At 35.7% G+C, this 11530-nt stretch overlaps 1 long non-coding RNA gene across 2 annotated transcripts; it reads right to left on the bottom strand.

Annotated features, from left to right (window-relative positions):
- Positions 1-469: 469 nt before the first annotated feature.
- LOC123533732 (uncharacterized) lies at positions 470-11248 on the bottom strand. 2 transcript variants are annotated; one of them, XR_008369233.1, is made up of 6 exons: positions 11094-11248; positions 8833-8912; positions 4868-5009; positions 3917-4048; positions 1628-1740; positions 470-732 (listed from the first exon to the last, which is right to left on the bottom strand). It is a non-coding gene; the product is annotated as an uncharacterized LOC123533732 (long non-coding RNA). The 2 variants fall into 2 exon arrangements; XR_008369234.1 differs by lacking the exon at positions 3917-4048 and having other exon boundaries at positions 11094-11247.
- Between the last annotated feature and the right edge of the window lie 282 nt (positions 11249-11530).

Consider the following 11530-nt stretch of genomic DNA (forward strand, 5'->3'; position numbering starts at 1 on the left):
GATTGTCCTTCATCTGAGACTTTAAAGCATATCCTTTAAATAGTGTTTCATTATTCAATAGTGTTTGACTAGTCTTTATAGCAAAACTATCAACAGGCCATAACTGCGGTAAAAATAGTGACAGAGAAAAATCCTTCCTTTTATCATCTGCACATCATGAGCAAGCTTGTTCATCTATGAAAGTTTGAAGCAAATCAATCTAATAGTGTGGAAGGAGTTGGACACACAAAATTCTTGGACATACAGACCTATGGACAGCAGCAGCACTATATGTCCCCACATAAATGTGGGAGCATAAAAAGTAGGGGACACTTTTTGGAGGAAATGCTGTGTTTGTAAAATATATTTCATCACATTTAAGTTCATCAAAGGTCAAAGGTGTTTGATCAATAGAATATGGAAAGCCCTATTAAAGCCTCTCTCACCAGATTTAGACTGAAATGATGCAAACTTTAACAAAACCATCATAGAAATGATAAAAGTTTTAATGCTGTAAAGACAATTTAGACTGAAATGATGCAAACTTTAACAAAACAATCATAGAAATGATAAAAGTTTTAATGCTGTAAAGACGATTTAGACTGAAATGATGCAAACTTTAACAAAACCATCATAGAAATGATAAAAGTTTTAATGCTGTAAAGACAGAAACTGATATGAAATACAGTCAAAACTGCCATTCAGCACAAGAAGTGAGAAACGTTCCATCCGGCTGCTTGGGACTCAACCAGTCTGAAAAATAAAGAAATCAAAATATTTAATATTTTTTGGATATTGCTGCAAGGCAAAGCACGTTTTTATTTAGACTTTCCATTATAATTGAAACTAATCTTTGGCCTTTCGAGGTTAGTAAAATGTCAATAAATATTTGATTTTAACCCGATCCATGATCAGCTAAGACCGGGGCCCATTTCTCAAATGTTAAAGTAGAAATTTTGTCAAAGTAAAATTTGATTTTAGTTTTGTTGATGGTGTTATTTTACAGTTTCTGCAGTTTGTACCAGTTCATTATTTGTATTTCTATCGGAAACAAGATGTATGGATTCAGTCAAAATATTTTTCTTGAAACACCTTTTGCAAAATTTTAATTTTTTCCTCAACTTTCCTTTGTTAAACGTATCAGAGTCCCAAAGTTTCGACATCAGTCTCGGAATGCTGGCCTGTCATTGGTTAAGTTTAAGTTTGTGCTAAGAATCTACCAATCAGATGATTTAGACGTTGGACTCGTCTCCAAATGTATAAACTTGAGCCCTGCTTATAATCAACGGTCAGACAAAAAAAAATCAGTTTCTTGTGAATCAGACTGGTTCGAGGCCTTAAAACGTTTTACTTTTAAATTATGTAAACGATTTCCTCTAAACATTTGTTAAAGATTTAAATTGCTTGGCACAAGCAACTTGTTCAACAGTCAAGAGTGGACAAAATGAACACTCCACATGCACTTTTACAAATACCTAATACGGGTTTTCAAACTTTTACCTTTCATAAGTTACGACTATACATTTTATACAAAATTTTGTGTTAAGAGGTATCTCAATTTGTCACTTTTAAAAAAGATTAAACTGGGATATTTATTGACAATAGTGATGTCATAAACCGTTGCCGGATATAAATAATGCACAATTACCTCTTTCTCTGTCATCTGATATATTCACGGCTGGTCTAGTATACCGCACATGGGAAGTGGTGCTTTTTATCATGGTTTGTGCCCGTTTTGTCTTTCAATGTGGCAATTAATCTCTGGAAGAAGGTAACAGAGTTGGTTAAAATCATGGCTCAATAAATTATTAACCTCAGACTGTAATTGTTATGTTTCATTATATCTAACTGATCATTAACTAATGTGTCAAATTTTCATTGAAATATGTCAATTACAAGAAATGAAGTGTGGACTTAGAAAAGATGTTGAGTACAAATGTTAGTGTAACAGGTATTTCAGTCCAGAATTATGTTATATACCAGCTAGCACAGCTTAGAACAACGGTTACTGTCCAGTGTGATTATCAAGGACATAATAGTTATCTCACAACATTTTCATAATTTTGTGACATGACACAACAGAACTTTTAAGCATTGTGGAAAGCTAAGTCTGTATATCAAACCCGGAAATAGGAGCTGTCTGATGAAAGTGCGCTTGATTATTTGAATCTCTTCCATCTAATACCAGCTTCCATACAAAACCTTTAGCAAAATTTTCTTAGTAGAACAAGATTGCCAGACTGTCACCGTACTTGGCCTAATTCAAGAGGCATAATCCAAGAGTGCCTTGGGGGATTTGGAAAGTTACCGTACTTTGCTGAGATATTATGCCCACAAACATGCTGTTCGACTAAGAGAGCAGACAAAGCTAAATTCGCAGTATTTTTGAGTAATTCGATAGCCAAAATCCAAGAGTGCCTGGGGCGATGTAGCTGGTTATCGAACTTAGCCGAAATACTAGGTATGCCCACAAACATTGTCAGCAAGTTTGGTGAAGATCTGACTTAGAGAAATGGACATGCTTTGAACGCCGACTGCCGCCATGGGTGTTCACATCATACGCCCTGCTCTTTCAGAGACAGGCTTATAAAACGAGGTCATAATTTTGCTAAAATGTAAGCCACAGATATGAAACTTGCCCTGTGAGGTCATCCTATGATGCCAAAGATGCGTAGAGAATCAGAAAACAAACATTTGAACTAGAGCTGCTTTTTGGAATAGCGAATGTTTCCCACAATTGCCTAATCATCGAAATAGCAAGTCAGTCTTTATATACTGTTTATTAACAACAATTCAAGGGCCAGAACTCCAAAATGCCTGGATTGATTTGGCTCATTATCAAACTTGTCAAAGGTCTTATGGTCAAACAAATTTTGTTCCAATTTGGTGAAGATCGGATGAGAAATGTTGGACTTAAGAGTGCAGACAAGAGCAAAAAGGCCAATTTTTCGGTAATTCAAGGGCCATAACTCCAAACTGTCTGAACCGATTTAGCTAGTTATCAAACTTGGCCAAGGTCTAATGGTCAAACACATTTTGTTCAAGTTTGGTGAAGATCAGATGAGAAATTTTTTACTTAAGAGTGCGGACAAGAGTAAAAAGGCCGATTTTTGGTAATTCAAGGGCCATAACTCTAATATGCCTGGACCGATTTGGCTACTTATCGAAAAATGGGCAAGGTCTTATGGTCAAACCTATTTTGTTCAAGTTTGGTGAAAATCGGATGAGAAATGTTCGACTTAAGAGTGCGGACAAGCTTTGTGACAGACAGACACACACACACAGACTGGAGTAAATCAATATGTCTTCCACACCACTGTGGGGTGGGAGACATAAGTAATTCTAGAGGCAAACTGGTTAAAAAGGGGCATAATTTTGACAAAATAAAAGCTAAAGTTATGTAAATTGTCCTGGGAAATCATGTTATATTAACATGTGTGAAGTTTGAAAGCATTTGGCAAAGTAGTTCTGAGAAACCTGCTTACATGCAAAACTTTAACCTTTTGTGATGCGGACACCTGAACACCCATGAAAGGGTGATTACGAAAGCTCTACTACTTGAAACATTTCAAATATCGCACTTAAAATGTGCGGAAATATTATATGCAATATTTTTCTTTTCATAAAACCTTTCCAGATAGCACTTGTCTTGTTCGCATGACTTCTGTTATGCAAATCTGGGGAAGGTAGTGCGTGACAATTGTTTGAATGGTCATTGTTTTGCACGTTACGTCTTATGATTAAATTATTATGATACAGTTCAGTATATTCTACAAACATACATTGCATCCAATAATAGACACATAACTCATTTACATTATATATATATATATTATTTCGTAAGCTACAGACATCAAACATGAAATCAAGCCTAATAACTATACTTTCATGCCTTGAGATTGTTTTTCTTGAAAAATGTATGTCTCCAACCACTTACCATGCAGAAATTGTAAATTACCACATATTAAGGACCATTACTACAGGAAAAATCATTGGACCATAACATCCAGCAATGTACAGTAATAGGCTTGGTAGTGGTATCCCCTGTGAAGTTTGGTGTAAATCTGCCCTACAATATATGAGTACAGGCTAAATATATGACTGTTGCGCTGACAAGTTAAAATACGAAAAATCAAGGGTCATAACTCCACTGAAAATCACTGAACCAGAACATGCCAATAATGTGTACAGCTAGACTTGGCATTGATCACTCCTGTAAGGTTTGGTGGAAATCTGTCCAGTAATATAAGGGAAGTGGCCAAAACATCATAAAATTTGATGAGTCAAGGGCCACATCTCCACTGAAAATCATCGAACCGGAAAATGCTGGTAACATGCATAAACAGGCTTCACAAAGATCACTTCTGTAAAGTTTGGTGGAAATCCGCCAAATAATATAAGAGAACTGGATGACACATCATAAAATTTGACTCCACTATAAATTATCGAACCAGAAAATGCTGGTAATATGCATAATGAGGCTTGGTAATGATCACTCCTGTAAGGTTTGGTGGAAAACCACCCACTGATATAACAGAACTGGATGACACGTCATAGTTTGACACATCGAAGGCTATAACTCTGAAAATCATCGAACCAGAAAATGCCAACAATATGCACAACTAGACTTGCCAATAACCACTCTTGTAGAGTTTTGGTGTAAATCCCTCCAGCTGTGTTGGAGGAGCTGGATGGCCAAACGTTCTGACATACAGATAGACGGCTGATGGACGACACTAAATCAACATGTCTCCCCACTTCATCTGAGAGACATAACGGTACTGCACCCGTAATGACGCTCGGCAATTTCCGTGCGATTACGTAATATCCGTATCCTTCTCTTGCATTCTTTGGCAAATAAAGTATAGCTCAAGCAAACACATCCTACCTTTCTCTTTAGAGATGCCAACATTTCTATCTCCTGAGCTTCCTCTTTCCCTAGCTGTGTATGCAAGGACTTCCTATCAAATGTAGTTTCACGTTTTCTTCTATTCAGAAGACGAGGAGATCTTGTCCGGTGCATCAAAGACCTGCATGTTGAATTATAAAACATACACTACATGTATCTGGTATCATTGCATAAAACCTTTTGCTGTTTGACTGACCTGTATTCAACATCTTTGCTAGGCTAAAGTCAAAACCTGGAAAACAAATACTGTGATGACATATAATTTTAAACCCAATAAATAGATAATATATAATTAATAGTTACGTAACCCATCCCCGGGTGACTTTTTAAAGACATAATTACTGTCTTCAAAATAAAATTCTCTTGGTTCTATCAAGCGGAGTCTGCAATATATGAGCCACGCCATGAGAAAACCAACATAGTGGCTTTGCGACCAGCATGGATCCATGCTGTTCGCTAACAGTTTCTCTAACTCCAATAGGCTCTAAAAACGAACATTAGGATCCAGACCAGAGTGCGCAGATGCACAGGCTGGTCAGTGGATCCATGCTGGTCGCAAAGCCACTACTGTATATTCTCGGCCATAAGTCTACTAAGTCGAGGGTCTACTTTGGATAAAAATCTTAAGATTTTCGAGTTGCCCCGACATTAGTCGAGGGTTAAATCGATCTAGATCACCTGCCATCATAAATGCTGAAATTGTCAAGTGTAACACTGGAAACATTTGGATTTGGTAGCAAAATTATGCAACCAATTTTTTATTTTGCAGTTTGTCAACGTTGGGCAAAGCTGTTTTCTTCTTCTCACCATCGTTACTGGACAATTTTTGGAAAGTTAGGGAGGAACAACAATGCCGTTTAACGACTACTATGGCACAAAATAATGTGAAAAAACATTGGTTCCAGCAAATTATCTTTTTTGTTTTCTATTATATTTCGCACACGATCTTTGTGACGTTTCCGCGATAAATTATTTGTGCCGTAATAGTGTTAAAATGTTTTGTTAGTTTGAGAGTCAAGGCATACATAAACAAACAAAAATAAAAAACAAAAAAAAAAGACTTATTTCTTTAGTACATGACATAATAATCGATCACGATTTTTTTTCAAAGCACTATTAAGTGACCAAAAAAGTGTTTATAACAGATAAAGTAGACAAACATCTGTCAATTAGCGTACATTAATAAGCGTGAAAAATAACTCTGTCTTTAAGGCATCAATACTAATATAAAATAAACGTTCAAATTTAACAAAAATGTTAAATTAGACTACCCATTAAAATTTAAAAGTAGGGCGTTTATGAGATACAGTGCATTACGACTAGGCAACTGCGCCAAACATACGAATTAAAGTGTAAATTATACCTAAAGTTTTGCTACTGTCCATTTTAGCAGTGCTATATTTTTTACAAATGTAAATTTGGTAAACTGGACTGTTTGCCATCGGTTATCCCGCGTAATTAGCACATTTCTTTAGGATAGTATGACCGTGACCGTGTCTGATTTTCATTCACTATTGGTAGCATGAAAAACCTAATACATGTAGCTCTCGAACATAATCTTGAGTGAATATAAGTCTACTATTGTCTAGTATTTGTTAAATATTAACGATGATATTATATGTTTTCCATTTATCATATCCGTAAATATCATATAAATGAAACTAGAGCTATCACTAAAGGTGATGAATGTACCTCCCTCATGCACTGACACAGTACACTGCAATTTGACACACACAAGATTGCATAATTATGTGGACTGTATGTATACAGATTGTATGTATACAGTATAGTAACAAAAAACAAAGTCCCATAACTATGCAGAATATTTATCTAAAAGAACGTAACATGCACCATGCATAACTAGGGTTGGTACTGATCACTTGTGTGAAGTTTCATTAAATTATGTGCAAGGGTTCGGAAGATTAGGCGCGCACAAGATTGCATATGCAGACTGTATGTACATAGTATTTTAACAAGAAACAAAGTCCCATAACTCTGCAATTTTTGTTGTTGAAAGAACCTAACATGCCCTATGCACAACTACTGTTGTTACTGATCACTTGTGTGAAGTTTCATTAAATTGTGTCAAGGGGATAAGAAGAGATGGTGCGCACAAGATTGTGTCTATGTATATAGTATAGTAACAAAAACAAAGTCCCGTAACTCTGCAAATTTTTTTTTCTGAAAGAACCTAACATGCCCCATGCACAACTACTGTTGTTACTGATCACTTGTGTGAAGTTTCATTAAATTGTGTCAAGGGGATGAGGAGAGATGGAGCGCACAAGATTGTGTCTATGTATATAGTATAGTAACAAAAAACAAAGTCCCGTAACTCTGCAATTTTTTTTTCTGAAAGAACTTAACATGCCCTATGCACAACTACTGTTGTTACTGATCACTTGTGTAAAGTTTCATTAAATTATGTCAAGGGGATGAGGAGAGATGGAGCGCACAAGATTGTGTCTATGTATATAGTATAGTAACAAAAAACAAAGTCCCGTAACTCTGCAATTTTTTTTCTGAAAGAACCTAACATGCCCCATGCACAACTACTGTTGTTACTGATCACTTGTGTGAAGTTTCATTAAATTGTGTCAAGGGGATGAGGAGAGATGGAGCGCACAAGATTGTGTCTACGGACAGACAGACAACCTGAAACCAGTATACCCCCCCTTACAACTTTGTTGTCGGGGGGTACAATAAATTGTGTTTATTTATGTCCGTGAAAGTGCCAATGTTACTCTGACGTCATCAGCGAATCACCTGTTGATTTTTTACGGTTTTCGGTATTTTTTATTCTTTTTGTCTGTTCGCTATAACCGAGGGGTTTTCCATTGAATTTCTTACTTTGGGACTGGAAAAAGTGTTCCCTATAACCGAGTGTTCTTTATAACCGAGTTCCCTATAACTGAGGATTTTTACATTGAATAAAGAAGGAATTAGATCGGGGAATCGAATACTATTCCTTATAACCGAGTGTTCCTTATATCCAAGTTCCTTATGAGGTTTACTGTAAGCCATAAAAATTTTTAATATATCATGACAGGCAAATCCGAGACTATTGATTGTGTTGATTGATGTGTTTTAGAGGAAATATACTGTGGGTCTATGTGCTGGTCAAAGAAATGTATAAAGATAAAGTTCAATTTGTGATGTTTATTGTTTGAGAGCGATTAGTGGTTTTGCAAAATTAAAACCGGTTTCACCTAGTAATCGAATCGGACCTGATTAACAGAGTGATCATCCCAGTCCTATTTACAATGGTGCTACGGACCAAGTTTGCAAGTGCAACAGTTCTACCTATTCTTTGAATAGTTGAGCTAAAATGGGGTGGGCTCAATACATTTAGTTTATATTAAAATGAAACTTGACCTTTAACAGTCAGGGGTGTAACTGTTTCAAGTTATCGCAGTTAATAACCCATTTGAGTTATTGCTTATACTTTCATAACTTGTTTCAGTTATCATAAAATACTACAAAGCCCTCCTGTGCCAGTTCCTCATTTTGAATGAGACTTATGCAATTATTTCCTGAATCCTTGACCTTTTCTTTCCAGCTATGCAGTAAAGTTTTTTATGCAAGGCTGATGAAGTTTTACGCAAAAGTTTTAAAGCTATAAAACTCTTAACATCTCATTATGCTTATCAGGTCAGGATACAACTAAAAGAGAATTTGATTAACCACAGTTTGCTACTAATTTCACTTTAAAGGTCACTTTGTGAGAACAGCAAGAAGACATTTTTTGAATAACTTACCTGAGTTAACTATATTTTATAACTAATACAGGTTATAAAATGCTTGCAAAAGTAACTGAAATAGGTTACATAACTTAAAACAGTTACACCCCTGACTGTTTAAGGCTGATAACTTTAACACATAAATATGTTACAATATAATACAATACAAGTATTATCAGCCAAGAAATAATCTCAGTACTATACCTTGATAAATTCAGCACAATGACAGGTTGGACATATCCCAAGCATACCCAATCTACTCCGACATAACCCAGGTTGTTTATCTGAAATAAGATTAAAACATGCTATACAATAGAAAAATATCGACATCCAAGTGATAATTTTTATCAATTCTATAATAGTATTCATTATTACTAATATAATACTATCATCACTATGTATGTATGTAATGACACTGGGTCAAAAGATAACATTCACATTACAGATTTTTATCTTTTGACCAACACAATCACTTAATATGCTTAAGTAACGTGGTTTCATACTTGGCACCATTTTTAAAACTGAAACTAACTAGAGCTATCACTAAAGGTGATGAATGTACCCCCCGTATGCACTGACACAGTACATTGCAATTTGACGCACACAAGATTGCATAATTACTGTATGTATAGAGACTGTATGTATACAGTATAGTAACAAAAAACAAAGTCCCATAACTATGCAGAATATTTATCTAAAAGAATGTAACATGCACCATGCACAACTAGGGTTGGTACTGATCACTTGTGTAAAGTTTCATTAAATTGTGTGTAAGGGTTTGGTAGATTAGGCACGCACAAGATTGCATATGCAGACTGTATGTACATAGTATGTTAACAAGAAACAAAGTCCCATAACTCTGCAATTTTTGTCGCTGAAAGAACTTAACATGCCCTATGCACAACTACTGTTGTTACTGATCACTTGTGTGAAGTTTCATTAAATTGTGTCAAGGGGATGAGGAGAGATGGTGCGCACAAGATTTTGTCTATGTATACACTATATAGTAAAGTAACAAAAAAACAAAGTCCCATAACTCTGCAAATTTTTTTTCTGAAAGAACCTAACATGCCCCATGCACAACTACTGTTGTTACTGATCACTTGTGTGAAGTTTCATTAAATTGTGTCAAGGGGATGAGGAGAGATGGTGCGCACAAGATTGTGTCTATGTATATAGTAAAGTAACAAAAAAACAAAGTCCCATAACTCTGCAAAAAAATTTTCTGAAAGAATCTAACATGCCCCATGCACAACTACTGTTGTTACTGATCACTTGTGTGAAGTTTCATTAAACTGTGTCAAGGGGATGAGGAGAGATGGTGCGCACAAGATTGTGTCTATGTATATAGTAAAGTAACAAAAAAACAAAGTCCCATAACTCTGCAAAAAAATTTTCTTAAAGAATCTAACATGCCCCATGCACAACTACTGTTGTTACTGATCACTTGTGTGAAGTTTCATTAAATTGTGTCAAGGGGATGAGGAGAGATGGTGCGCACAAGATTGTGTCTATGTATATAGTATAGTAACAAAAAAACAAAGTCCCATAACTCTGCAAATTTTTTTTCTAAAAGAACCTAACATGCCCCATGCACAACTACTGTTGGTACTGATCACTTGTGTGAAGTTTCATTAAATTGTGTCAAGGGGATGAGGAGAGATGGTGCGCACAAGATTGTGTCTATGTATATAGTATAGTAACAAAAAAACAAAGTCCCATAACTCTGCCAATTTTTTTTCTAAAAGAACCTAACATGCCCCATGCACAACTACTGTTGGTACTGATCACTTGTGTGAAGTTTCATTAAATTCTGTCAAGGGGATAAGGAGAGATGGTGCGCACAAGATTGCGTCTACGGACAGACGGCCAGACGGACAGACAGACAGACAACCTGAAACCAGTATACCCCCCCTTACAACTTTGTTGTCGGGGGGTACAATAAATTAGTCTTATTGTAAAATGTTAGATTAATTTAGTTATCAATTTAGTTTACATAAACCTAAATAAATTTAAGCTATGTCCAGGTCATCATACTGTTCATTGGGCATATTGTTTCCCTTTTATCATCAAGAACAAAGTCAAATACATTTGTACTGTGATGTACATATATATTCAGAGTCTTCTTCAAAGTTAACATCCTGAATTTTCAGTGAACCAGTCAAAATTTTGGGAAAACATACTAATGGTTCTGGATCTCATCTGCGGCTTAGGCATTAAATTCTTCACAATTTTAAAAAGGTTAACATTTACTAACATGTATCATTATTAGCCAATCACATTTCTGTGTGGTTGACTGTTCTGGAGTAATATTGACAAAATACATGACAAATCTTCCACTAAAACAGTTCCAGCTAGATTTTAATAGCGCTTCTGACTGGAAAAGTACATATGTGGGCTCCTGTCTCACTTGTTGTTTCCAGCTAAACATGAAAAAATAAGTTAAAACTCATTAGAAAACTTACCGATTACATTCGCCATATTTATCCACCATTTCTGCCATGAATCCTCCACCATCGCAGTGTTGGAACCGCGGAATCTGCGAAAGCTATGGCCAGTGTGAATAACTGTACCATCCAAAACATTCAAATACTGTGGAGCTAAAAAGGAATCATATTATATACAGCAATTTCAATAAAATATTATAACATAACGATTAATGACTGGCCTAATATATTTATCTTGCTGCGCCTCGTTGAACAAAGGCCAAAATAATATTGTTTTAGTTTATACATTTATAATTCATTTTAGGTTGATCTTGAAGGAAGTTCTACAACTTATATTAATCACTCTCTACACTCATGATGGAATCCATGAGAGAAAAGGCCAGTTTCCCTTTTAATGCTGAGCAACAAGCAAGGGAGCTACTGGTACCATTTTTCGCGTCTTTGATATAAAGCGG

Source organism: Mercenaria mercenaria, unplaced genomic scaffold (genome assembly GCF_021730395.1).
Source record: "Mercenaria mercenaria strain notata unplaced genomic scaffold, MADL_Memer_1 contig_3414, whole genome shotgun sequence".
Taxonomy (NCBI): domain Eukaryota; kingdom Metazoa; phylum Mollusca; class Bivalvia; order Venerida; family Veneridae; genus Mercenaria; species Mercenaria mercenaria.